Below are 23,948 nucleotides of genomic sequence, written 5' to 3' on the forward strand. Positions count from 1 at the left end.
CCTTCTCTCTGTGTCTTTCATGAATAAATAAATCAAAATCTTTAAAAAAATAAAATAAGCCTGCTATAAATGTTCATGTGCCAGTTTTTGTGTGGACATGAGTTTTCAGCTCCTTTGGATAGATATCAAGGAGCACAATTGCTAGATCATATGGTAGGAGTATGTTAGTCCTAACTGTCTGCAGCCATTCCACATTCCTGCCAGTGGTGAGAGAATGTTCCTGCTGCTCCTCATCCTTGCCAGCACTTGATGTTGCTTAATTTTTTTAAATCATGGTTTTTTAGATTTCAGTGATATGACATGACTGCTTATATAGAAAATCCCACTGTAGCAAAGTTGCAGGATACAAGGTTAATATGAAATGTCAATTGCTTTTTACATACCAGCAATGAGCAATTGGAATTTGACATGAAAAATCTCAGTATTGTTTACATTAGCACCAAAAAAATGAAATATTTCGGTAAAAACCTAATAAAACATATACAAGATATATATATCCAAGGAAACTACAAAACTCTGATGGAAGAGATTGCCCCAAATTGATCAGCAGATTTAAGTGTGATCCCAATAAAGATCTCAGCTTATTATGCCACAAATGTCAACAAACTGATGCTAGAAACCATGGCAAAAAGCTAAAGACCCAGAACAGCCAACACTAACAAAGGAAAACAAAGTCTGAAGACTAACACTACCCACCTTCAAGACCCACCACAAGCCATAGCAGTCAGGGCAGCATGGCATTGGTGAGAAGAGAGACAAACAGATGGAGCCACAGAGTAGAGATCCCAGAAACAGATCCACACAAATGTAGTCAACTGATGTGACAAGGGAGCAAAGGCAATTCACTGGAGAAAGGATAGACTTTTCAACAAATGGTGCTGGAACTTTTGGATGTCTACATGCAAGAAAAGAAAAAAAAAATCTATTTCCAGACTTCACACTTTTCACACACACACAAAAAAACTCAAAATGGACCACATAAGACAGAAAACTATTAAAGTCTTGAAAATAAGAGAAAAAAATCTAGGTGATCTTGGGTTTGGTGATGACTTAGGACGTCCTTGGAAGAAAAATTTGGTAAGTTATACTTTATGAACTTTATGTTAAAGACATCTGCTCTATGAAAGCCACTGATAAAATGAAAACACAAGATACAGCCTGAGGGGGAAAACACAAAACACAAAACACATGTCGGATACAGGACTGGCATCAAAATATATAAAGAACTTTTGAAATTCAACAATAAGCAAACAACTCAATTTAAAAATGGGCAAAAGATCTGAACATATAGCTCACCAAAGAAGATACACAGATGGCACATAAGCAAATGAAATGATGCTCTGTATCCTATGTCATTCAGAAATGCAAATTAATTTTTTTTTAATTTTTATTTATTTATGATAGTCACAGAGAGAGAGAGAGAGAGAGAGAGAGACACAGGCAGAGGGAGAAGCAGGCTCCATGCACCGTGAGCCTGATGTGGGATTCGATCCCGGGTTTCCAGGATCATGCCCTGGGCCAAAGGCAGGTGCCAAACCGCTGCACCACCCAGGGATCCCCGGAAATGCAAATTAAAACAACAATGAGATACCACCACACACCACCTGGTGGGAATGCAAAACAGTGCATCCACTTTGGGCAATTTCTTACAAAAGTAAATATGATCTTACCTTATGATTCAGCAGTCACATTCCTTGGTACTTACCCAGGGGAGGTAAAAATTTACATCCACACAATAACCTGCATGTGGATGTTTATAGCAGCTTTATTCATAATTGTCAAAACTTGGAAGCAACCAAGATGCCCTTCAGTAGGTGATGGATAAACTGTGGGATATCCAGACAATGAAATATCATTCAGTAGTAGTGAGAAATGAGCTATCAAGCCATGAAAAGTCATGGAGTCATCTTAAATGCATTTTCCCAAGTGGAAAAAAAAAACAATCTGAAATGTCCATATACTGCATGATCCCAATGCTATGATGTTCTGGAAAAGGCAAAATGAAAGAGCTGGTAACAAGACCAGTGGTTGCCAGGGGTTGGAGGAAGGAGAGGAAGGAAGATGAAGAGGGAGAGCACAGAAGATTTTTAAGGCAGTGAAACTATTATTCTGTATGATACCATAATGATGAATCCATGTCATTATGATTTTTCAAAAACCATGGAATGTGCAACAAGAGTGACCCTAATGTAAACTATGAACTTTGGTTAATAATAATGTATCAATATTGGTTCAACAATTATAACAACTGTCCCATAGTAACGTGATGTGTTAGAAATATGGAAAACTGAGGGGGTGGTGGGTAAAGGTGGTATATGGAAATCCTCTGTACTTGTCACTCAATATTTTCTGTAAACATAAAACTCCTAAAAAAATTGCCTGTTATTTTTTTTAAATCGTCACGTGTGTGCACTTGACTCGCCTGAACTAGTCTTCTCTTGTTCACCTGCCATTCATCCCACTGGAAACTTCATTTTACTGGGATCTGGTGCCAAGGCTTCTTGTCCCTCCAATTCGATCATCCTCTGGTGTGAGGCATGTGTCCTACTGCCCTGTGGGGCCCACTTTGCCTGCTAGGGCATCGGTAATGGCTATATTCCCACAAGATATGGAAGGTCATACCCTCAGTGAGGCAGTAGTGGGATCCACTCTGCTCCCCAGTGTCCCCATGTCCTTCCAGAGGTACAGAGGACTCATCCCACTTTTCCTCAGTTGTGTGAGGATAGAGGCAGAGAACCCTCAGGAGGGGGACAGAAACTGCTTTGCACTGTGCTCGGTGACTCTCTGTGGTCAGTCCTTGTCCAGGCCAGGGTTTTGACTCTGTTCCCAACCTCTCATCAAGCCCAAAGGGTCAAGGAAAGCCTAAACCTCATCTATCACCCCATCCATGACCTCTCTGCCTGCAGCTCTTGAAAGGCATGTGGCTGGGAGTCAATGTTGGCAGGAGAGAAGAGATGTTACATATTCAAGGATGCTCTCTTAATCTTACTTCTGGATATAGATGCAATCTTACTTCTGGATATAGATGCAAAAATGCCTAAATAGTAATCAACAGAATCCAACAGTGTATCAAAATAAAAATACAGAATGACCAAGCTGGGTTGCATCCCCAAGCATGCACGGATAGTTCAATATCAGGAACTCCAGGCAAAGCTGCAGACGCAGAGATAGCCACCTTCCCATTGACCAGCAAGCCCTGAGATGAGAGCACAAACCAGACACAGATGCTGCACACTGAATTGTTGGGTTCACTACTTAATCACTATTTAATCAAGGAAAAGGCTAGCTTCATGAGGAACAAGGTGCATCTCTACAGAAATTATCACAAACTTGCTGATTTGGAAGATCCCTTGTCAGGATCAGAATCAGAGGTAGAGACTATAAAGAACAGTGGAAGAAAAGGTCGGAGATTTTCATACCAAGGAGAGCAGTCCAGGCAAAGGTAGATGGTTGGAGGCCAGAGGAAAGAGGCCATCAGCAGGAGGCCGATGCCCAAGGGCATGGCCAAGAGAATTGAGGAGCAGTGACATCTGGTACAGATTTAAATTCTCCTTTTCAGCACAATAATCCTCTTATGCTCACCTCAAGCTTTATAACCATCCTTTCAACAAAGTAACCTTGCATTAGCAATGGTTTGGTAACTGCAGAGAAACCACCCCTTCTCCTGTGGAGCGAAGCTGAGGAGGGGAGCAGACTTGGAAGCTGGACAAAGTAGTTCATGACAAACGGATGGTCTGGGTGGAGACAGGACAAACAGGAACCAGAGACATTTGTGAGGTTTTCAGAAATAACCAAGTGGAGAAGGGATTCCTTGGCGAATACCAAGATGGCGGCTAGATTATTCTTATTTTGATAGTAAAGGGAAGTGTGTTCCCAGAAGGCTGACAAAGGCCTGGGTAAACTGAGGCAACACAAACATACATACACTTATTCATACTTACAGAAACCAACCAAAATGTCATCTCCAGATGACAAGTCTATGGGAATTATTTTCTTCTTTAAATTTTTACTATTTCCAATAAAGAGCATGGATGATTTTTCAAATCTCAACATGTAAGACGAATGTTGAGAGAGGTCAGGCACAGGTAAGAGCATCCATAGGTCACTTGAGGCCAGCAGAGGGCAGGTGACTAGTGCCTGGGGCTCCTGGGGAAACACAGGCATTCTAGAGCTGAGGTTCTAATTATAGAGCCCAATACAAAAGTGGAAGAGGACAAATTTAGGCCACAGAAAGTAGATGGTCACCTGAGACAGTAGGAAGGCACCGGCAAAGAGGAAAAATAGGGCTTGGAAAAACAATATAATCAGTCATAAGGAAGTGACCATGTGCCCAGCATCTCACCTGTCCCGGGCAGGTATATAAGGGGCCCTGGCCCAGGAAGCTCCACACCTGAACACCTCCCCTTGCACCTGCTCCTCTGACCTGCTCCACCCTCCACCCACCAGAACCATGACCTGCTCTGGCTGCTCTGGGGGCTGTGGCTCCAGCTGCTGTGTGCCTGTCTGCTGCTGCAAGCCCATGTGCTGCTGTGTGCCGGCCTGTCCTTGCTCTAGCTGTGGGTCCTGTGGGGGCTCCAAGGGGGGCTGTGGGTCCTGTGGGGGCTCCAAGGGGGGCTGTGGGTCCTGTGGGGGCTCCAAGGGGGGCTGTGGGTCCTGTGGGGGCTCCAAGGGGGGCTGTGGGTCCTGTGGGGGCTCCAAGGGGGGCTGTGGGTCCTGTGGGGGCTCCCAGTCCTGCTGCTGCAAGCCTGTGTGCTGTTGTGTGCCGGCCTGTCCCTGCTCCAGCTGTGGGTCCTGTGGGGGCTCCAAGGGGGGTTGTGGGTCCTGTGGCTGCTCCCAGTCCTGCTGCTGCAAACCCTGCTGCTGTGAGTCCAGCTGCTGCAAACCCTGCTGCTCCCAGTCCTGCTGCTGCAAGCCCTGCTGCTCCCAGTCCTGCTGCTGCAAACCCTGCTGTTCCCAGTCCAGCTGCTGCAAACCCTGCTGCTGTGAGTCCTGTTGCTGCAAACCCTGCTGCTCCCAGTCCAGCTGCTGCAAACCCTGCTGCTCCCAGTCCTGCTGCTGCAAACCCTGCTGCTGTGAGTCCTGTTGCTGCAAACCCTGCTGCTCCCAGTCCAGCTGCTGTGTCCCTGTTTGCTGCCAGTGCAAGGTCTAAAGCTCTGATCCCCGACCTTGGTTTCTTTCTCAATGTTTGGTGAAACTTGTATTTTTATGGTTTCCCTGAATCAGCACCTTTCACACATCCTCTCCTGAGGTATCCTCAACTTTCTCCAACCTTTCATTCATACACATACCTCCTTCTTTGGTTCATCTCTACCTCTAGGACCTGTCTTTAACCTCCTCACTCAGAAGTGCATTTCCTGTAGATGCCTCTGCTTAGAAGCAGTTGTCCGCTGACTGTTGGAATCAGCCCTTCGGACTTGTGTGGGAGTTGGCTGAGATGCAAGGCCAAGTCCAGGTTTCTGAGTGAAAACCAAGACTGTTTTAATCTGGCTTCTCAGCCAGCAGGAGGCTGGATCTTACAGGGCCACTTCCTACTCCCCTGTGACTCTCTTCTCCCTACAAGGGTTTCCTTCCTTCCTGTGCCTCTAACTTCACCTGTTTAAAATAATAACAATTGAATATCCCTTTAATAAAATTTATTTTGTCTCTGTAAGCCAATGGTATGCTTAGTGCAGTTTTTTCTTTTCAACCTTTTTCCTGTATAGTGACAAGTTAGCAATTTCCTCGTCAATGGGCTTTTGGATGTGCTAACTATGCTGGTACATTCACAAAGAACCATCCATTGATGTCTCTGACCCCAGTGGCTACCAAATATCTTCACCCTCTCTGCTCCCAGGATAAGAGGGCTCAGACTTGGAGGAGTGGGTGTGGATATCTGCCACAGGAGGTCCAGATGCATAGCAGGTGCTGGGTGCTGACAACCATCTGAGCAGGGACTAGGTGTGTGTGTCCAGGTCAGTAAGAGATGGGCAACCTCCCCTCTCCTCTCTCCTCCCAGGTACCTTACAGATCACTGGTCCCTGGGAGGACCCTGGAGCAGACCAAGGTCAGGGAGAGGAAGCATAAAGCATCAGAATGCCCTTTCCCCTTGGGCTACTGTCCACCTTTGATACAAATACAAAATTAGGATTTTAGAATTTAAACCAAAGTCACCAGAAAGCTATAGCACTGCTCACAGTGCTGAGAGAGAGCAGTCTCCCCCAGGAGAGGTGAGATCAGCCTGACACATTTGGGAGAGTCTGAAGCTCTTTCACATTGACATACATGTTGAGACTATTCTCAGAACCTATAACATACACATGTTTTAGAAACTATGCCATTTCTAGGGAGGATGTTCTCCAGCCAATTAAACGCTACATGAAAACACAGAGGCCAGAATCACTGGTGAGCAGTAAATTCCAATAAAACATACAGCAAAATCTAAATGACTGTTGATAATGGGTTGGAGAAATCCGGCATGCCCTGGAAGAAAGGATCCTTGTGATAAAAAAAAAAAAAAAAAAAAAAAAAGACATGATGTAAGAGAAAACGATAAATTAATCCAGAAATAAAATATCAGATTTTTTTTTCAACTACATTTGGGAGGCGAAGTGAGGATAGAAGGGTATACCAGACATCTCGTGTCACCAGGGAACAGGATTATTGTTTGTTTTGTGATGTCAAGAGAATATGGTTTCAGGTATTTGGGCTAAATTTTCAAAAGAGGAATTTTAGAAAACTGGAAGCACAGGGGGCTCGTCTGTATATTCTTACATCTTCACATAAAAACAGACCAGGCAGCTAGACAGGAAAACTAAAACTCCATGGTTGAAATTTTTAACAAAATCAGCTGAACCACAAAGTACAAACTCACAAAAGTCACAAGTCCTCTGTGGTATCAGCATCTCTGCATGAGAAAGCCAATGGAGGCAAAGGGATGTGTGACAGACCTGAGGACAGGGCAGCCTCAGAAGGGCCATGGGTATTTGTCAGAAAGCGTGGCACATGCCTGAGCTCAGCACCTGAACGTGGTAGGCTTTCCCCCCTGCTGTGGTGAGTGGGCGCAGGGGCCCTTGGTGAGTCCTTAGGGCAAGAGAAAGAAATGCTACCCGACAGACCGACAAGTAGCCTACTATTTCAAAATGAGCTAATAAACAATCATAGAAATTTATACAAGGTGAAGGAACAACATAAGTTAGAACAGAATGCTTGAATGAGGTGACACCCCTCATGGGAAAATAAGAGATAGAAAGAAAATCACTCCAGAAATAAAGAGTAAAATGAAGGAAACACAAAGCAAAGAAGAACAACACATTTTAAGGCCAAAAAAAGTGAATGAGATAAAAAGGATTAGAGACAAAATTATGAATACTAAAGATAGGCAAAGAAGATCCCACGTGTAAGCAGAGGTCCGTGGAGAGAAAGCGGAAGATGGGGAGGTCCAGTCACACGATGATGGGATGAGAAAGCACAAATCAATCCAAAAAGATGTGAGGAAGAAGAGGAAAGAAAGACAGGTTTATCCTATATTAAATATAAAGTAAGGTGTATATTTAAACCCAAATGTGCGGCAGCCCAGGTGGCTCAAGGGTTTAGGGCCGCCTTCAGCCCAGGGCATGATCCTGGAGACCTGGGATCGAGTCCCACGTCGGGCTCCCTGCATGGAGCCTGCTTCTCCCTCTGCCTGTGTCTCTGCCTCTCTCTCTCTCCTCTCTGTGTTTCTCATGAATAAATAAATAAAATCTTTTAAAAAATAAAAAATAAAAAAATAAACCCAAGTGTGTCCGGAATTACACTAAATAGAAATGGGCAAAAATATGCTACCTTAAATATAAATATAAAGATTGCTTGACTAGATTTTTTTTGAAATCTAACTACATGCCAATTCAAAAGCCATATTTAACCAGAAAGAGAGGGGTTAAAAAAAAAAAATCAAAGGATGGAGAAAGACATGCATGCAAACAAAGCTGTATCAATAGCAGGAAAAGTAGAACCAAAAGCCCAAAAGAGTTACCAGAGAAAATGAGTATCATCTCCATACACTAAGAGTTCTCACCAATTTAAAATTTGTGTGTACATAATGAAACAGCCTCAAGAAAGAAAGGAAAGCAGACCTGCACAAACTAGGGGGTGAAGTGAACCAAACCATAATCAGAGTGGAAGGCTCTGAGGTTTCTTCTCTGTACTTTATACTCAAACAACAAGAAATATGGGGCAGATGTGGAGGATCTGAGCCCCTCAATTAACAAACTGACCCAGTGTGACTCATGTCAAGTGTTGTGCCACTAACTATAGAATGTGTGCTCCTCCAAGTGCACACAGAGCAGTCACAAAAATTAACCATGGCTGGCCATGAAGCCTCAACGCGCACAGAGAATTTTATAGATCATAGTCATCAGTTAACGGGTCCTCCCAGCTTTATTACTTAAATTTTCTCCTTCATCCTCAGCCCAACCTCACCACCCTCCACACCCAAAGACACCTGTCCCCCTGCATTCTTCTCTTTCACCTCCTATAACTTTGTTCCCATATGTGTGCATACAGTCACGACAAATAGGTAGTATTTTTCCAGCATATATGTTTATTTGTATTCATGAGGGTTATAAAGCTTGTTCTGTTTCTCACTTCTTTTTTAGCAAATTTGAGATTGATTTGTTTTGCTACATAAAAATCCAGTATGTTACTTCTTTTTTTTAAATTTATTCATGATAGGGGATCCCTGGGTGGCGCAGCGGTTTGGCGCCTGCCTTTGGCCCAGGGCGCGATCCTGGAGACCCGGGATCGAATCCCACATCGGGCTCCGGTGCATGGAGCCTGCTTCTCCCTCTGCCTGTGTCTCTGCCTCTCTCTCTCTCTCTGTGACTATCATGAATAAATAAATAAAATCTTTAAAAAAAAAATAAAATAAAATAAATAAATTTATTCATGATAGACAGAGAGAGAGAGAGAGAGAGAGAGAGAGAGAGAGAAGCAGGCTCCATGCCAGGAGCCCGACGCAGGACTTGATCCCGGGTCTCCAGGATTGCGCCGTGGGCTGAAGACAGACACTAAACCACTGAGCCACCCAAGGATCCCCCAGTATGTTATTTCTGGACACTAAAGTGTATTCCATGCAAACCCCACATTGCAGGAGTTCGTTGCCCTTTGGGGAGTCATGACAGAAAAGCCATGACTAACATCCTTCTTCCTTAGCATCTGTACGAGTGTTTCTCTGGGTGGAATCTGCATGTCAGAGGTGCACGTACGTTCCACCTCACTAAGTGTCACCAGGTTGTATGAGCATTCCTCTGGGGTTACATATGGGGGCAATCCGCTTGTCATAAGGGATGGGTATACACCATCTCACTAAATGCTGCTAGTTTCCTTCTCCTCAATGATACAATGATGTGTTGTTTTAATTTGCTTTCCTCTGATCAAAATCAGGGTGAAGATCTCTGTGTTCTTACTGGCCAAGTGTGAGTGCTCTATTCACTGTCTCTGTCCATTCCCTGTTGTTTTGCAATTCCTTGTACAGTCTGGATATTAACCCCTTAGTGATTGCAAACAGCAAATATCTCCCCCAAAAGTCCAACGACCTTTTCCTTTTGCTCTATAGCAACCTGACTGAGCACATACATATGCAATTCTGATGCAGTCAAATTCAGCATTTTCCTAAGTATTATTTATGCTCTGGAATCATATTTAAGAATTCCTTTCCAAAAAAAAAAATTCCTTTCCTACCCCTAGCATAATAACCATAACCTCCAGCACTGTCTCCTACACTTTCTATTTTTCCCTTCACTTTTACATATACTTTTAGACCTTAAATCCATTTTAGGGGGTGTAAAATAAGCATATAATTTTAATTTTCTGTATAGAATGAGCCACCTTTCCCATTCATCTTCTTAAAAAGTAGACTTCCCAAAACATGGGCCTCTTATAGGTCCCTGTTCTGTATTTTCATCTATTTATCTGTTCCTGTGCTGGTACCAAACTTTTAACAGATAAGACTTTATTATATGCTTATCATGTATTTAATAATATCTAGCAGACAAACCCTTTTTGCTTATTATTTATAATATCAGTTATTCATGAGCTTTGCACATATATTTTACTTTTATTTTTTCAAAGATTTTATTTATTTATTTATTTATTTATTTATGAGAGACACAGAGAGAGAGAAAGAGAGGGAGAGAGAGAGAGAGACAGAGACAGAGACACAGGCAGAGGGAGAAGCAGGCTCCGTGCAGGGAGGCTGATGTGGGACTGGATCCCGGGTCTCCAGGATCATGCCCTGGGATGAAGGTGGCACTAAACCGCTGAGCCACCCGGGCTGCCCTGCACATACATTTTAGATCTGTGGAAGAAATTCCCAAATTTAATCCTCTGGGATCCCAACTGGAATTGCATAGACTACATGGACTGATATGGAGAAAACTAATATTTTATAATGCTGTCTTTCTATCCACGAACATGGTTTATTTCTCCATTTATCCAATTTGTTTAGGGCTCTTTTCTGAAAAAAAGGAAGGAAGAAAGAAAGAAAAGAAAGAAAGAAAGAAAGAAAGAAAGAAAGAAAGAAAGAAACAAAGAAAGAAAGAAAGAAAGAAAAGAAATTTTTATATTTTCCCCCATAGAGGTTTCAAGCATTCTTTATTGTTTCATTCTTAGATACATAAGATTTTGTTGACATTTTAAGCAACTTTTTTCCTACTAGATTTTCTAATCATTTATGGTGAATAGGAATGCAAGATTAAACCACAATAATACCCTGTTTCATCTGGCACCATTGAACTTGGCAGTGACAAGTGGGGGTGAGGACTAGGGTCTCCCCAGCACTGCTGGAAGTGCTCAGGGTATAGAGCAGCCCAGTCCCAGGCCCACCACTCCAAAATGCACCAGCAGCTTTAGAAAAGACAGTTGCAGGGTGCTGGAGACAGTGTCCACTAACAGGTAAGGGGATAAGTCAATGACTGTACCTTCAGAAAGAAAACGTGTAAATTAGGGCCTTACCAGTTGCCTAGAGAAATGTCACGTAACCACTGCATTTTGCAAAGGCAGTTTCCAGAAGGAAAAAAGTAGTGCATTACCAATTACTACACGAAGTTTAAAGCATGCAAAATAATGTTTAAAGAATACGCATAAGGATGCCTGGGTGGCTCAGTCAGTGAAGCACCTGCCTTCGGCTCAGGTCATGATCCTGGGGTCCTGGGATCAAGTCCCGCATCGGGCTCCCTGCAGACTACAAGGGTTAATACATTCCAAATTCAAGAATTTACCTAGGGTGGGAGGGAAACAAGATGGGAAGATGCATGGAGAGGGCTTCATCTATTTTTCTAATATCTTCATAATCTGGGCATTTTACATGTTTTTTGATATATTATTGTATATATGCTTTGTACAGTTAAACAATTTTTAATCATGTTAATCATCCCGTTAACATCCCTAGTTAATGGGAATGGGCTGAACTCTTGGGGGTGGATCTCCCTCAAGTCTAGACATGGATTCCATGAGGGGCTGAGCCCAAATGAGTAGCCAACAGCAGCTAACGGACTTTATACTAGGGGCTGGTATCTAGGGACGAAGAGGTACAAACAGGAAGCAGGAAGTGGTGTGTGCCCAGCATCTCACCTGTCCCGGGCAGGTATATAAGGGGCCTTGGCCCAGGAAGCTCCAAACCTGAACACCTTCCCTCTGCACCTGCTCCTCTGACCTGCTCCACCCTCTACCCACCAGAACCATGACCTGCTGTGGCTGCTCTGGGGGCTGTGGCTCCAGCTGCTGTGTGCCTGTCTGCTGCTGCAAGCCCGTGTGCTGCTGTGTGCCGGCCTGTCCCTGCTCCAGCTGTGGGTCCTGCGGGGGCTCCAAGGGGGGCTGTGGGTCCTGTGGGGGCTCCAAGGGGGGCTGTGGGTCATCTTGCTGCCAGTCCAGCTGCTGCAAACCCTGCTGCTGTGAGTCCAGCTGCTGCAAACCCTGCTGCTCCCATTCCTGCTGCTGCAAACCCAGCTGCTGTGAGTCCTGCTGCTCTGTCCCTGTTTGCTGCCAGTGCAAGATCTGATTTTCCATTTTCTCAGGGACTCCTACCAAAGCCAGAGCCATCCCTGATCAGGACCCATGGGTTCCGGCATGACTATCATCTGCCTGTTCCCTGCATCCCTGATCCAGACTCTCCTCCAGCCCAGCACCCTGTCTTCTGCCCTCCTCCCCTGCCCACTGTGAGCATTTCCCTTTGATCTCCTGCCAGAGGATACAGCGGGCACTTGTGTCCAACAATGACTTTCAAAACCCCACCTCCCATCACCTGGAGACCCTCCCCAGCCACCTGCAGAAAAGGCCCATCTCAAGCCCTGCCTGCCTGGCCTCTTCTCCAGTGAGAACATCCGAGCAGGGGCCACACAAGCATTCCTCAGCTCTGCTCACTCTACGGTCACTAATTTCTCAGATATCTGTCCTTGAAGGATCTAATAAAGCCATTGCCCAGAACCCTGTAGCTGTGTGCTGATGAATCTCTGTTTCCATCTCTCTGCTGGGAGGGAGGGGGTGTGCACTGAGGCTAACACCTGCGCCCATGCTTCCCGGACCTGCTAGCAGGCCACTTGACTCCCAGAGCACCTTTGGCAAACGCTGATCTGCTCCGCATCTGCAAACACTTGGAGTGTTTCCCACAGCCAACTAGCTGAGGAACCTTGAGCATATAATTTTTCCTCCCAAAACCTAGGTCCACACCTGTAAAATGGGCTACTGATACAGTACTTTTCTTATAGGAAATGCACAGTAAAGCAGCCATAGGAAATGGACTCATTATGGTGGCCAGCTGGGTAAGTTCTGGCACATACCTCCTGGCTCCATGCTAAGCTGAGGTGGGCATGCCCTGTTGTCTTTCCTGAAGCAATCTGACCAAAATGAAATCACCTCTAACCATTCCCTGTGTGGATCTGGTGCTGTGCTAAGCACTTTGTGTGTATCACTGCACCAAATGCTCAAAGTAGCACTGGTCTTTGACGTTGGACCACTGACAGTTTTCAGGGGCTCCCCACCTTCTTTTTACCCCACAGACGAGCAGCCAATAAGAAAGCCCATTGCCACCGGCAGGGAAGTTCAAACCATTCCAGGTCCAGCTTGTATAGGAACCCAAAGCCTAGAGCTACCCCTAACCATGGTAAAAACCAAAGCACATTCCCTCTCTTCACTAAAGTCATTCCAAACCAGCTTGGTGCCTGCCCGGTTAACCTGGCGGCTCATTCTGACAATAATAAACCCTTTCCTATACTCTTGGTGTATCTAGTGTCATCAGTCTGGTATCTGTGCCAATTTGGGGCAGAGAATTGATCCTGACCCCCATGGGGCAGCCACAAGATAGGAATACATTGTCCACAGTTCCACTGTAGAGAGCGACAGAGCCAGGATGAAAACCATGCAGTCCAGTTCCAAGCCACCCTCCCAACCCCTGAACCATGAAGGTTTTTGATGATGTGTTAAAGTCAAGAGAGCAAACTCTGTGCTTCCAAAGGGATTGCCATATTTATGGAAGGTCAATGATCCCACTGCAGCAACTAGAAAAGGCTAAATTAGTTTCAAAACCCATAGAGTAAAAGACACAGTAAATTGTATGTTGTGTGTATTTTACTGCAATTTGGAGAAAGTGGAATACATATATAATATTAGGGCACTGTGGCATCAATGAGGACCAGAGAAAACAAGTCTCAGAAGGGAAAGCTCTCTGAAAGGAACACAGGATCAACCACCATGTTTTCTTCCTTTGGGGAATTAGCCACTTCTGTGTGTGGGCTGATCATCAGGTGTGACCCAGAAGGAGGGATGCTCCTGGGAGAAAGAAAACCCACAGAACTGTTGCAATCACACCAGGGCTGGTGTAGAAAATTGGGACATTTGCTAAGTTCCAGGACTATGAGAGGCACAAAACGAGACCCAAGGATTCTAAAGACAAAGTGATATCTCCTTATGGTCCTTAGCACATGATGTCCTTCTAGAGAAAAAGGTTTCTGCCTCAGACACAAGACAAACGTCTTCTAAGACATTTTCCAAATTCTGAAGCTGACTGAGTAGAAAACTAAAGAGCTAAGCTCAAAATATTTGAGGAAAAGAACAGAGTTCTCCACAGCCTTGTAGCACTAAGGAGATAGAGGCTCTTAATCAAACACCAAGAAAGCCACACCCAGAAGACTCACAAAAGCGCAATGAGCCCAAACCCAGACCAGTCTCCACTGGACTGGAGTGTTCAATTTCTTGCCCTACCTGGATAAGACAGGAAAGGCCAAGTGCCCCATTGAAAGATATCAACTAGACCCTCCATTGCCCTTTTATACAAATAATGGTCATACAAGAAAATGATATAATATTTTTCCAGAATTGTTGAAAACCATGAATCTACAGATTCAAGAAGCTCAGGAAACTAACAGCAGAATGAATAAATAGGAAACCACACAGAGGCATAACATAGTAATATTTCCAAACACCAAAGACCAACAGAAAAATTTAAAAGCCACAGGAGAAAAAGAAAACATTATCTTTGAAGGAACAACTATAAGAGTGACAGTTGATTTTTAAATGGAAGTGATAGGGATCCCTGCATGGCTCAGTGGTTTAACGCCTGCCTTCGGCCCAGGGTGTGATCCAGGAGTCCCAGGATTGAGTCCCATGTCAGGCTCCCTGCATGGAGCCTGCTTCTCCCTCTGCCTGTGTCTCAGCCTCTCTCTCCCTCTGTGTCTCGAATGAATGAATGAATGAATAAATAAATAAATAAATAAATAAATAAATAAATAAATAAATGTGATAGAAGACAGAAGACATGGAATGGCATCTTACAGTGCAGAAAGGAAAAATAAAAACATCCACGTATCTGGGATTTTACATCTAATAAAATGCAACTGAAATAGAGTTGCTTTCAGATGAGAGACATTATCACCAAAAGACCTATAGGACAAGAAATATGAAAGAAAGTTCTTCAGGGTGAAGGAAAAGAGCCCCATGAGGAAACAGAACTTCAGAAAGAATAGCGAGCATCGGAAATTGTAAATATGTTGGTAAGTGTTAAAGATTATAGGGGATCCCTGGGTGGTGCAGCAGTTTGGCGCCTGCCTTTGGCCCAGGGCGCAATCCTGGAGACCCAGGATCGAATCCCACGTCAGGCTCCCCATGCATGGAGCCTGTTTCTCCCTCTGCCTATGTCTCTGCCTCTCTCTCTCTCTCTGTGTGATTATCATAAAAAATAAATTTAAAAAAAAAGATTATATTAATGTCCTGTAAGATTTTTACCATTTTTGGAAGTAAAATGCAGGGGAACAAATGGAATTAAACAGTTGTAAGGTTCTTGCCTTGTTCAGGAAGTCACAAGAGTATTAATCGATAGTATATTATAAAAAGTCAAGAATATAAAATGTAATATCTGAGATAACCACAAAAGAATAATACATGAATATATAACTCAACACCTAATAGAAGAGAGAAATTGAATAAAAAAGAGTAGTTGAATACAAAAGAAAGCAAGAGGGGCACCTGGGTGGTTCAGTGGTTGAACATCCACCTTCGGTTCAGGTGGTGATCCTGGGGTCTTGGGACCAAGTTCTGCATTGGGCTCCCTGCAGAGAGCCTGCTTCTCCCTCTGTCTGTCTCTGCCCCTCTCTCTGGGTCTCTCATGAATAAATAATTAAAAAAAAAAAAGACAAGAAAAAAAGAGGAAACAGAACAGGTGGAAGAAATAGAAACTAAAATACCTGTTAATAAACATGAGTGGAGTCCATGGTTAGAGGCAGTGTGGCAGCAGGATGGAGGGCTGAAACAAGCCACCCTAGTAGTGCCATGATTGCTGCCAGGGCTCCTACATGACAGGGGTCCAGAAGAGCTCCAGATCCCCATGGAAAAAGCAGAACTGCACCCTTTCCTGACAGCCACAGCCAGGACCATCCCTGAGGGCAATGACCACCTCACACGAAGTCCTGAGACAGATCTACAGAGAGGGAGAGGAGAGGAACCAGCCAGCCCTCTTGGTCAACAGACTGAGCAATGGTGGTGGTCTGGGTGCTCAGAGGCTGACAAAAGGTCATGCTTTCACAGGTGTTGGCCACAAGCAGGCATCTCCCGCAATCCACTCTGCAGACTTGTTATTGGGATTTCTGTTTAATGACCATGGTACGGCCAACCCGGAGAGACATCTCCAAGGCTGATAAAATCCCACAGATACCACAGGAGGAGCTATTCCAAGCCTGAGGGCTGAGGCTGCTCTGGACTGGCCATATCAGGAACAGCCTGGCAGCCCAAGGGCAGACTCCTCATCTGACAGCGATCAATGAGCTGTTAAGGAACCTTTCACCTTGTTTGCACCTAGAGGTCCTGTGCTCCTGGAAGCTGGCAGGCTCTGGGATCTAAAATGCCCTGGATAAAGATAGATATCCCCCCCCTCCAAAAAAAAAACCCAGTGAGTCTCCTTAGTGTTACAAAAACCATAGACAGGAGTAACAAATGCTCCCCAAAGTGACCTGGCCACACTACATGGTAGAGGTTATTAAAACAGCAGACCTCCCAAGATAAAATAAATGAGAAAAGCACCCAGAAATTTGGGCCATATATAGAGCTATGGGAAGCCCCAAAGGGGTACTAAGGCACCTCTGAAACAAAAGGGCTGCCACAAAGCAAGATCCCCATGGAGGTCGAGTGCTCTCTGCCAGAGGAACTGAGAGCCAGTATTTGCCTGAGAACAAATCCCTCTTTTGGCACCCCTACTACCTGACCCATACCCCTGTATCCTGATTGATGGCTTTCAGGGGAAGGGGGATTAGTATGGGGTTAAGCTCTCTTTGCTGCAAGGAGGACCAAGGTCTCATGGTCCAGCCAAGTGTAGAATGAGGCCAGGGGCTGCAAATCTTTATAGCTGTTTCAAATATAATACTTAGGTGAGCCACCCAACGGTAGTTCAGGGAGATGCCAGGAGGATAGCTTTGTGGCCAGGCACTGAGAACAGGTAATTCAGACTGGAAAACTATAAAATAGTCTCCTTAAAGTTGGTCAACAGAATGGATATCCTCTGTACGGGACTCAGCTTGCTACCCTCCCATATCTGCTGGCCCCTTCTCCAGCCCTGGACCCTGGCCTTGCTTCCAGAGAGGGCCAGTCTTATGTTTGACTTTCATCATGCCTTTAGCAACACGAGCCCCAGGAGGTTCTGCATGCCGCTCCAACTTCGCCGAACCCACAGAAGCTCTGGCTCCTCCAGTGGCCTCCTAGAAGAGCTAATTTAACACACAGCAGAAAAGTTCAGGGAAGTAAGTTCCCCGTGAAATGAACTTGAACTTTTGTGGGAACAGAAGACAGAAGGATTAAGAGTTCTCCTTTCTTCCTCTGTGAAGACTGCTGTGAGATGCATTGTCTCCATAAGGCCTCCCTGGAGATGACTTTCATAGACAAGCAACCAGCTGCAACTTCTTCCCCCCCTCACTGAGGCCTCCTTGGATCAACCTTTCAACAGCACACTTGCATTAAGCTTTGCCTCTAGCTGCTTTCTATGCAACTCAGGCTAAGATTCGTACCATCACCGTGTACATTTGACATTATGATGGGGGATCCCAGCCAATGCAATACGACAAGGAAAAGAAATGGGCCATGTCAGGTTTGGAAAAAAATTAATGTGGTGATCCACAGCAGTACGACAGTCTACCTAGAAAGTCCATATAGTTGATAGGGAATCTGGTGGAACTAATGAGGGAATTCAGAAAGGCTAAATCAAAACATGCATACAGGGGGATCCCTGAGTGGCTCAGAGGTTTGGTGCCTGCCTTCGTCCCAGGCTGTGATCCTGGGGTCCCGGGATCAAGTCCCATATCGGGCTTCCTGCATGGAGCCCCCATATCGAGCTTCCTGCATGGAGCCCCCATATCGGGCTCCCTGCATGGAGCCTGCTTCTCCCTCTGCGTCTCTCTCTCTCTCTCTCTCTGTCATGAATAAATAAATAAAATCTTTATTTAAAAAAACATGCATACAGACAAGTGAAAACAAATCAGAAACTACAATTTTTACAAAGGGCCCTTCCCAACAGCAACAGGAATTATAAGGTAAGTAGGAATACATGTTACAGGCATGGATAAGACGTCTGGAGAAAGTTGTAAAGCAATATGGAAGAACATTTAAAAGCTAAACAAAGAGCATGGATGAGAAGAGCCTATGGTGTTCTCCAGGTAACCTATCAATTCAATGCAGCTGCTATCAGAATACCAAATGTTGACAAGAATTATAAAAAATTGAGCTTTCATAACCTGCTGGTGGGTGATTATTATATCCCCACTTTGAAAGCAATTTAGCAATGTCCAGAAAGCTAAAGGCAGATATATCCTATAACCTGATGATCCTATAACCCACATCTGGGCACACACCTCAGAGAAATCTGGCCCAAGAGCACTGGGGCAGTATCACTCAAAGGCAAATGGCAGTTTCTTTAAGTCAAACCTACACCCACTGAGTGACCCAGGGGTCATATTCCCGGGGCATTTACTCTAGACATATGAAAACTTATGTTAACACAAAAATCTGCATGTGAATGTTTATAACATTCATTATCTTCAAAAACTATAAACAACTCAAATTTTCTTCAGCAAGTGACTAGGTACACTGTGTTTTAAATTTGCCATCAAATACATACTAGCAGAGGCACCTGGGTGGCTCAGTGGTTGAGTATCTGCCTGGATCCCTAGGCCCTAGGATCCGGTCCTGCATCAGGTTCCCCTTAGGGAACCTGCTTCTCCCTCTGCCTGTGTCTCTGCCTCTCTCTCTGTGTCTCTCATGAATAAATAAATAAAATATTTAAAAAAAAATACTTCCCAGCAGTAAAAAGGAATGAGCTATTGATACACCCAACAACCTGATCAAACTCAAAGGCAATAGGAGTCTCAAAGCTTATATACTGCATGATTCCATTCCTCTCTTGCTTCCAAAAGACTAAACTATGCTGATGGGGACAGACCTGTGGTTGCCAAGGGGTAGGAGCGGGAGGAGGATGTCACCATAAAGGAACAGTATGAGGGATACTCTTAGGATGACAGAGCCATTCTGTATCCTGATTATTGTGATGGTACTTGAGTCTACACAGGTAGATTCAAGAAACCCTCAAGATCCAATTTTCTTGCGACATTGGGAAATTGGAACCCTTGCACGTTATTGGTGGAAATATAAAACAGTATGGCTGCTGTGGGAACAGTTCAGTGGTTTCTCAGAAGTTACACATACATGTCACATGATCTGGTAATTCCGTGTCTGGGTATATCCCCCAAGAGAGTGGAAAACAGAGCCTCATATACATACTCGTACACTATCGTTCACAGCAGCGTTATTCACAATAGACAAAAGGTAGAAATAACCCAAGTGTCCGCCGAACAACGAATGGTTAAACAAAATGTGATCCGTCCACACGATGGAACCTTATTCAGCTTTAAACAGGAAGGAGATTCTAACAAATGCTATAACACGGATGAAACCCAATGACATGATGCTCAGTGACAGAAGCCAGACATGAAGGACAAATATTGCAGGATTCCATCCACGAATCCTCGAGGAGCCAAATTCATAGAGATGGAAAACAGAATGGTGGGGGCCAGAGGCTGGGGGAGGGACAATGGAGTCTAGCGGTTAGTGGGGAACAGAGTTTCAGTTTGGAAAGATGAATAAGTTCTGCAAATGGATGGTGGTGATGGCTGCACAATGTATATGTACATAATGCCACTGAACTGTACATTTATAAATGGCTAAAATAGCCATTTTTATATTGTACATATTGTACCACAGTAAAGAAGTCAAAGAGTCAATGTTACTATGTGATAATTTTAGAAATTAAATAAAATGCAAAAACAAAAATCAAATATTGAATGTGCATACAAATCTCCTGAACTTGTTAAAACACAGATTCTGGCTTAGCAGGCTTTTTTGGGGGGGGTGGGGGGAGCTGCTGAGAGCCTGCATTTCTAACACAGCCCCAGGTGGTGCTGACACAGCTGGTGGGGAGGACCATGAGTTACACAGTGCTAGGAGACGTCCACCAGAATGCTCACCGCTACTCTGCCACATGTAGAAAAACTTGCAAATGAAATGTCCGTCAGTAGAGGAATGGCTAAGTAATGGGTCTGTTCATTCAATGCAGAGCCATTCAGCAGCTAAAATGGATGGGGTAGGCTCACCCGCATTGGCAAGGATAAACAGGCTGGAATATGAAAAAAAAAGCAAATTGAGGGAGAAATGTTGTGCCATGATACTTAATATACATAAATATTTAAAAGCACACGAGAAGATCAGGTGCTGTACCCAAGACCTATACACAGGGTTCAGTGATAAAGACAGAAGCAGGAAGACATCCACCAGTCTGAGCAACAGCTGCCTCTGGACGTGGACACAGGACAGGAGAGACCCAGGGAGCCACCAGCAAGGGGACTGTTGTTTTTTTCTAATCTGAAGCAAACCCAGGAAACTGCCAACACGGTTGGGTCTAGGAGCTAGGCGTTTGTTATACCATCCTCTGTGTTTGTCAGTTTTCTTCAAATATCATGATTAAAACCCAGGGAATAAAATAATGTTTAATGTATTGTGAAAAACATAAAGAAGGATGCTGCTCACTGCGTTGTAGTAGCCAAAATACGGAAATCATCGGCCATATAAATAGAGAAAATCCATTCGAGTCTCACCATACATCCATAAGATGCAACACTGCACAGGCATTTATCACCTGGTTGTGGGAGAGCAGGACCCTGGATGAAATCTCAAAAGCACTTCCTGGAGTGGGAGCAGCCAACAAAAAATAATTAACACCGCTGGCTTCCATCTCTGTGAACTGGGTGCCGGGTGAGGAGGTGAGGGGACAACTGGCTGGAGAGGGTGAGGGACCTTCCTGGGGTGAGGGGAATGCTCTAGGCCTTGGGCGGATAGCGATGACAGGTGCCTGCAGAGCCCACCCGCTGAGACGTGCACTGTTACCAATATTGTTAACAATGAGGACTCAGAGAAAGTCGGGTTGTGGGAAGAGTAATGTCACGGACACACGTTTACTGTGAGTCATTGGCTGAGACGCGGAGTTGCAAACCATCGAGAAGAAGTGGACCTTGCTTTTCTTTTTGCCGAGAGGAGGCTGCGTGAAGGAAAGTCCACCCCGAGCGTCTTCCCCGCGGCGGGTCGGGCGCAGGCGGGCGGCAGAGGGCGCGCACGGACCGTCCGGCTGCGCCCGCACCTGCACCTGCTGGGCCCCGAGCGCGGTCGCCCCGGACGCTGCCCGGCGCCTGCAGATCCTGCTCCACAGCTGGGGGCGCGGGCCCCGGGGCGGCGATCTCCCGCGGGGAGCCAGGGCCCAGAGGGCCGCCGGGCTTGGACCTGGCCCCGCCTGACACGGCGGCCACTGTGGACCCCGCGCAGGCTTCCCCAAGCCGTCCCTGCCGCTCCACGTCTCCTAGACGCCGGCGTCTCAGCGCCCAGGAGGCCGGCCCTCTGGGGGAGCCCAGCGGGAGGGGCCAGAATTCAGCCCCGGGGCCTGGAAAGAACCTAGGGCAGGGCTAGCGGCTTTGGAGAGTCACAGTATCTCCCTACCCACTGCCCCACTGTTGCAAAAGTCCAGGTTTTAAATGCTCCTTTGCACGAGAAATGACAAGATTGTCAAGTAATTGTGGCCCAAACATACTTCCCTCGCCAGCAACAGTCCCGAAAAGCTAGAGGCCACCCCCATCCACTCACCTACTAGAGTTTCCAGAAGGAAGAGAGGACACCATCGCCTGCTCCTCAGTTTACTGCCACCTGCTCAGGCCTAGCTAGGAGCTGCCCAGGGCACAACCGGAGTTCTTTGGAGCCATTGGCACTCGCCTGACCACATCTGGGCCGGGCAGAAGAGGAGCCCCCTTGGACACCTTCTGCCTTCCTCCTCAACTGGGCTCATCCTGGGTCTAGCCTCGGAGCAAGCCCAGCTCATCAATCTCAAGACTGACAACCTCCCATGTCCTGCCAGTCCCAGACCTTCTGGACCTTTCCATGCTCTCCAGGGGCCTCATGTGTCCCCTCCAGCCATCTGGCCCCATCTGAGGCTCAGCCTGAGTCCTCCTGTCCCCTCCCAGGGCCCAGCACTTTTCAGACTTGGAGTGAGCCCAAACACAGCAAGGCCCCACTGCATCCCCCACGCAGCACTGACCTGGCCATGCATCTGGGTTGGACATTCCCCACAGCTCAGGATCAGCCTCTGGAAGACCTCTCTTCTCAGCAGATTCCAGAGGATTCTGGCTAAGGGCAGAGAAAGAGGAAGGACCTGAAGCCACCCCAGCTCCAGCCCCAAATAGCCCCTGGGTTACCAGTGCGTCCTTCCAGGTCAGGCCCAGGTGATTGTTTGTCCCTGGTGCTGGCTCTTTGCCAGGAACACGCTCTCCCCCTACACACACAGCTACCCCCACATTCCTCAGGCCAGCCAGGAAGGAGGCCTCAGGCCCTTGCTAAACACCTACTCTGTAAAGCTCTGAGGCTGCAAGAGGCCCAGCCTGCTCTCTCAGGAACAGGAATGAGGATCAGCAAAGGGGCCCTCCAGACACCCACCCCCAGCGCCCTCCTGCAGTGATGCCCTCCTGCACGCCCACACAGTGCTCTGGGTCCTGAGGGCTCATCTTGGCCCAAGCCAGTTGCACCTGCTTCATTTTCTGTGACCCTTCATTCAACCAGGGATGCCAAAAGTGGTCCCAGGCTCCCTCCCTTTGTGGGAAGGAGCTGCACTTCCTGAAGGCCAAAGCGCCTTTCAGAGCCCCAGGGTGGCCCTGGGAGACTTGCCAAGGCTAGGGGGCTCCAGGCTGGAGGAAAGATGGCCCTCACTCTCCAGCAGGCAGCCTTGGGTGGGGGTGGGGGGGGGCTGGTTAGAAACAGCTGTGGTGTCTGGTCACACCTTCCCCCTCCCTCAAAAATAATTACCTTTGAAGGCTCCCATCAACTGTCAACTCCCTGGCAAGGATCTTTGTCCTCCATCTCAGAACTAACTCCCCAGTGCCCAGCACAGGGCCTGGCCCCAGAAGGTGCTCAGTAAGGACTGGATGAACCTGGAGATGTGTATCCTCCTGGGTCTCCTGGTCCTAGCTCCCTGACTGCCCCCAGGTCTAGGGAGGGTTCAGGTCTTTCCTGCCTAGGGCGGGGTTGGGGGATGGGGGTGGGGGGAGTGAGGGGGGGTCCCTCCTGCACCCGGGGTGCCTCCACAGCCTCCAGCCATTGCTTGCATGCCACCTCCTGGGGTGGCCTCCAGACGGCCCACCACCTTGTTTCCGGCCCAACCCTGCTCAAGGGGTAATTACCTAGGTCCCCCCACCCCCAACGCGCCCTCTGGACTCCCTGCACCCTGGCCTCCAGCGCGACTTTCCCCACCGTGGGGGGGGGGGGGCGGGGACAGACCCTCAACAGCCTTCTTTGTGTGGGGAGGGGAGGAGAACACGCAGTCAGGGTGCACCCCATGAGCGCTGTTCTCCCTGGAAGCACCAGGGGCCAGAGGTGACCCGGTGGGGCCAGGGGTCAGCGCTGCACTGGGGACCCCCTCGCCGGACTCCAGGAGGTGTGTGACCCCACACGAGCCATCCCGCCTCCGAGCTCCCCATCTGCTGCCCAGCGCAGTGGAAACCCAGGTTCCCAGCCCCGGGGTCGTGGAGGCGCCGGCGTAGGTGCCGCAGGTGAGGTGCTCGCCGGGCCCAGCTCGCCGCGGGGTCCCCGGCCCGCAGGCCCCGCGCAAACAAAGGCTGTGGGCCGGGGGAGGCGGCGCCAGCTCCGGCCGCGGCGGGGGAGGGGGGAGGGACCCTCGCGCCAGGACCCGTTCGGCCGGCCCCTCCTCGGGCGTGAGTGCCGCGACGCCCGGCGTCCCCGGCTGTGGGCTCGGCGCCGGGGCTGGGAAGGCTTCCCGGAGGCGGGGGCCCCGGCGGCGCGGGAGGGACGCTGTGCGGCGCCTTTAAGAGCCGGTGCCCGGGCGAGGGGCGGAGGGCAGAGGGCGGAGGGCGGAGGCC

The 23,948-nt window shown here is 47.1% G+C and overlaps 1 long non-coding RNA gene across 1 annotated transcript in view; it reads right to left on the bottom strand.

Annotated features, from left to right (window-relative positions):
- The window catches only part of LOC140612639 (uncharacterized), a 43,819-nt gene extending 20,958 nt beyond the window's left edge, over positions 1–22,861 (bottom strand). The window contains exon 1 of the long non-coding RNA XR_012013785.1: positions 22,118–22,861. This is a non-coding gene — a long non-coding RNA (uncharacterized lncRNA). The remainder of the gene's footprint in view (positions 1–22,117) is intronic.
- Positions 22,862–23,948: the final 1,087 nt, after the last annotated feature.

Source organism: Canis lupus, chromosome 21 (assembly GCF_048164855.1).
Source record: "Canis lupus baileyi chromosome 21, mCanLup2.hap1, whole genome shotgun sequence".
NCBI lineage: Eukaryota > Metazoa > Chordata > Mammalia > Carnivora > Canidae > Canis > Canis lupus.